The sequence below is a fragment of the Botryllus schlosseri genome, chromosome 8, assembly GCF_051294905.1.
Source record: "Botryllus schlosseri isolate E-star chromosome 8, Bs_hap1, whole genome shotgun sequence".
Taxonomy (NCBI): domain Eukaryota; kingdom Metazoa; phylum Chordata; class Ascidiacea; order Stolidobranchia; family Styelidae; genus Botryllus; species Botryllus schlosseri.
Window position 1 is genome coordinate 24,561,449 of NC_137243.1, and position 5,079 is coordinate 24,566,527.

General features: G+C 41.2%; 1 long non-coding RNA gene across 1 annotated transcript; it reads left to right on the forward strand.

The window, feature by feature from the left end:
- The first annotated feature begins 3,708 nt into the window (after positions 1 to 3,708).
- On the forward strand, positions 3,709 to 4,842 carry LOC145444555 (uncharacterized). The gene is made up of 4 exons (XR_013916715.1): positions 3,709 to 4,263; positions 4,341 to 4,470; positions 4,536 to 4,653; positions 4,717 to 4,842. It is a non-coding gene; the product is annotated as an uncharacterized LOC145444555 (long non-coding RNA).
- Positions 4,843 to 5,079: the final 237 nt, after the last annotated feature.

Sequence of the window (5,079 nt, forward strand, 5' to 3'; positions counted from 1 at the left end):
TTCATAACAAAGAATGGTCAATTTGGTGTGCTTCGTATCATAGAATTACTTGTGAACTGATACAATGTTCTCTACAACGCAGCTTTCCTACCAATGATTCCCTGAAAGAAAGATGGATAGAATGTATTAGAAGAAAAGACTGGGAGCCAGCAAGATCGTCGGTCATCTGTTCTGATCATTTTTCAGAAAGTGATATTTACCGTGTTGGCGGGAGAATTCGTTTAAGGACGAATGCGGTGCCGACAAGATTTCTGAATTTTCCAAAATATATGAGGCCAAAGGTACGGTAGACGCTAGACAGTGACTATATATTTATGAAGTTTGAGTTCCAATTACTTACCTTTATTTTAGCCCTAGTTAACATAAAATTCACAAATTTCAGGCTTCAAACAACCGACGAGTGAGACCTTCTGCAGTTCCAGATAAGAAACGGCATTATGAAGCACAAACCGCTGAACCTGAAGTAGTTCATCACGACCACAGCTACTGTGCGCACACGTCTCCTCGAAAAGTCGTTCAACAGCAACGCCGTAGGGTCGCAGAAATTAAAAAGAGGTTGGTTGCAGCCAGAATGAGAACATACCGTCTGCAAAAAAAAGTGAAATCTCTGGATGAGGTCATTGCATCTCTTAAGAAGAACAATTTGATAAGCGATTCGTGTGTGGAGGTAATGTCACAAAAATTCAGTGGTCTACCAAGTGAGCTCTTGCAACGTATGAAGCTACAAGCTGGTGGAAGAGGAGTCAAATACTCTAAGGAACTGCAATCATTTGCAATGACGCTTCAGTATTATTCCACTAAGGCATACAATTTTGTGCGTCAGAATTTTCAACTTGCTCTTCCCCATCCAAGTGTGATAAGACGCTGGTATGGAAAACTTCCCGCTGAGCCTGGCTTTACTAGTATTGCCTTTTATGCCATCAAAGGAAAAGTAGAGGCATCAGCAAATCCTGTAATATGCTCCATAATGATGGATGAAATGTCGATCCGCAAACAGGTTTTTTGGGATGGAAAACGATACCGAGGATATGTAGACATGGGTACTGACTGTGAGGATGATGATTCTTTGCCTCTTGCTAAAGATGCATTAGTTTTTATGGCTGTTTGTATCAATTCATCCTGGAAGATCCCGCTTGGATACTTTTTCATTAATGGTTTAACAGGATCGGAACGAGCAAATTTGGTCAGAATTTGCATAAACAAGCTTAATGAAGTGGGTGCAACTGTTGCTTCATTGACATGTGACGGACCTTCATGTCACTTCGCAATGCTTTCTGCATTAGGGGCAAATATATCCTCCAGGAACATTGTGTCTAGTTTTACTAATCCGTATTTACCCGATCATCAAATCCAAGTAATTCTAGATCCTTGTCACATGCTCAAACTAATCAGAAACTGCCTAGCAGAATGGGGTACTTTGCAAGATGGTAGTGGGCACCAAATTTCTTGGAATTTCATCATTTTACTGCAAAAACTCCAGGCATCAGAAGGCCTGAGACTTGGCAATAAGCTGAAGAAGTGTCATGTGGAATGGCAGCAGCAAAAGATGAAAGTGAATTTGGCTGCTCAAACAATCAGCAGCAGTGTTGCTGATGCAATCGAATATTGTGATAAAAACCTCAAAATGAGATGCTTTCGGGGTAGTGCTGCTACCGTCAAGTTTTTGCGCAGTTTTGATCGCCTTTTCGACATACTCAATTCGAGAAACCCGTTTGCAAAAGGGTATAAATCTCCTTTAAAGGAATCAAACCAGCACTTGTGGCGTCCATTCATGTATGAAATGATGGATTATATTGCCAAATTACAGGACCCCTCGGGAAAGCCCATTGTTGAATCTCGCAGGAAAACAGGATTCCTTGGATTTCTGGTTTGCATAAAGAGCACGCTGAGCCTTTTTGATCGCCTAGTGGCTACAAAAATGGTGAGGTACTTGCTGATGTACAAGTTCAGTCAAGATCATCTTGAGCTATTTTTTTGTGCTGTCCGTAAAGCAGGAGGCTTCAACAATAATCCTACTTGTCTGCAATTTACTGCTGCGTATAAAAGGTTATTGATGAAGTTGGGAATCCGTGCATCATCAGGAAATTGCGAAGAAAGAGACGCAACCGCCATGTTGGACCTCTTGGATGATTTCAGGATTCAAGAAAGTGGACTCTCTCTTTCTTCTGCAACCTTGATCAGAAAATACGACTTGGAAGCGAAACGACCTATGCAAGATGAGCATGACTACTCCGATGTTCCTAAAATAACAACTTTGTCTGAGTACAAAAATCAAGCTATATCATACATTGCTGGCTATGTTGCCAAGTCAGTGGCTGAGCGATGTCTTTGCCCAACATGTAAAGGGTCGCTCATGGTGGCTTCGGCAACCAGTGGCAGTTTCCTGCAATTCAAGAACAGGGGTGGCCTAACTAAACCATCTACTGGTGTTATTGCAATATGTGAGGAGGCTGAAAAATGCTTCCAGCGAATGATTCATGTTACTTCTGGAAAGTTACCTCATGCAAGGGCTTGATCAACGCCTTTGCCACTGCTATTCTGTCGAACATGTCTGGTAAATCACCAGCTTTCCCAGAACTTGAAGACCATATTTATGACACCTCAGTTGGTGACGATCATATAATCACTCTGACAAAAGACATCGCCAAGACCTATTGCAAGATTAAATTCAAACATCTAGGAGTAGAATACAATCAAAGGACATCAGACAAGAACGTCCGCAGAGTGTTAACAAAGCTGATTCTCTTCAAAAATCAGTAACTGCCACAGTTGGTCAGTCAACTTTCAGGTTGCTTGTTTACAATTTGCTGATGATCTTCGCCAGCTCGAGGGCAACGACACGGTCAAAGTTCCCGCTTCATTAAAAATTCAGGAAATGTGTCGTTGTTTACCCAGACTGGCACCCCCGTGAAAGGGGGGGTCACATTGTCAGTGAACCGCTGTGCTAGAGGATCTTCTGAACCTGACGCTATGATATTCAAACCAGAGTCAACGGTTCAGTGGGATCGAATGACGTTCCCGGATATGAAAAGGTTTCAGCGTTGGCCGACTGCCTGCTAACTCACAGAGATTGTACTTACTGTTTGAGTGAAGCGGTGGCAGCTCATATCATAACATTGTGGAACGACTTTCTCCCATACGACAAGCAATTGAGCAATCACGTTCAGGACCGATGTGTAGGAAAGGAAATCCAGGCGGCCGATTAAAATCGGCCAAGTCGCCTGGCGTGGTTGCTACACAGTAGTGCATCGACACTGAGGGAGTAAGGACATGGCGCACACGCGAAGAAAAAGGAACGATCCTTTCATCCGCATACGGCTTTGTAAGTTATTGTGGTTCAGTAACCCTCAGCGGTTTTATTTGATATTTTTGTAATTAAAAGAGTCGCAATTTGGACATGCTACACAATCAATGGTCGGATCGACGTACCGCAACTTGGATGTGAGGATTCCTGAAGCCGGTGAGTTCACTCCATGGCCATCGTATTTATTGATTCTACTCAAGCAGAGGTAGTTTGAAAACTTGAAGAAGTATCGCAAGTGAGCAAAACCACTTTAAGTAGAAGTACTTCTTAACTGACCACCTCTGGTCATTGCTAGGGCTTATAGTTGTGTTTCCAGAGTCGTAATGTCATGATAATATAAATTATGTGGATAGCTCAAATCTTTATGTTTGAAAAAATTCCAAGAGTTGGTTCTAAATTCCAAGAGTTGGTTCTATCTATAGAACATATTTAGGTGTTTTTTCGATCATGCGTATTTTATAGGCTTCCATTAAAATATATTCTCTACTAGCACAGATTGGGCAATAATGTTATTTCATTAAGCTGGTTCTGTTACGGCGATTGACACCTTTGCCATATGTTCAATAATGAGGCTCAAGGTGATTCAATTGTTGAATTACCTTCACCCTTCCGTTGAAAAAGAAAATGACAATTCGTTACCGCTTTCCGATGTTGTCGTTGAGAAGGTGGATAACAATTTTGTTACATCTGTCATCCTTTTATCATTAGGCTGCATTCAGTGTCCAATACCTATAGCGGTTAACTGTCAATATATAATTTATATGATATGTGCTCTGGTACACAGATGTAACTATCGCTTTATTCCATACTTGCTCGTGGCTGTTTTCTTTTCCATTCAAAGGTTCTGGAATCGACCATCGTTAAGCTGTAAAGCCAACCCTGCGTCGCCAAAGAGAATATTTACATACCCAACTCTTACTTCAAACCCACGGAAGACACCGGCTAACCCACTGAGTGAGGTGAGGCCACTTTCTTCGTATGCCGTAGAATTTTCATTATTGTAATTCTGTACTCACAGTTTTTGGTATCTTTACAGATAATAAGAAAACAAAGAAGGAAGCAAGTCTAGCCAACACATACTTCAAACCCGTAGAAGACACCGGCTAACACACTTTCTTTACTATTTTATACGCATTTTGGTATAAAAACGTTGTCGTGACATCAAGGTATGTCGATCAATGTGTCTTCAAGTGAACAATTTCTCATATGTTAGTTCATTTATCTTGAACAGTGCCCCAAAACGACGTCGTCGTCGTAGGACCCGTAGTGGGGTGGCCTTCAATGTGACTGTGCCTGTGCCGCGTAAGAAGAGAAGAAATTCCATTAAATTGGAACTAAGATCAGAATCGGTTCGTTTATTATACCTCGTTCGCAGATATTAAGCCCTAACTTATCCCACATTTGACTTTCAGATCACCGTTAATTACGCCGAAGGCGACGTAAAGTCGATAACAATTAATTTATTTCTGTTTTTATTTTTTATGTTGTTATGAGAAACGAATTTTTCTATTAAAATAACCGAAGCTGGTGTTTCTGAAAACAAGAGTTCAGCATTTTGGTACGAGACAGTACAGCGCGGTATTTCGTGTGACGAGGCAGTACAGTTCACATCTCCAGTTAGTTTTGAATCCAAACTAATTTCTGGTTTCATGAAAGTGCAAAACGAGCCAAGCTTCATGTACACACGTATATGGGTAGCTACAGGTGTAATTATGATAAAATACATGTACGCCGTTTAGATTGTATCTTGTGCCGTTTTAATTCGATAAAATTAA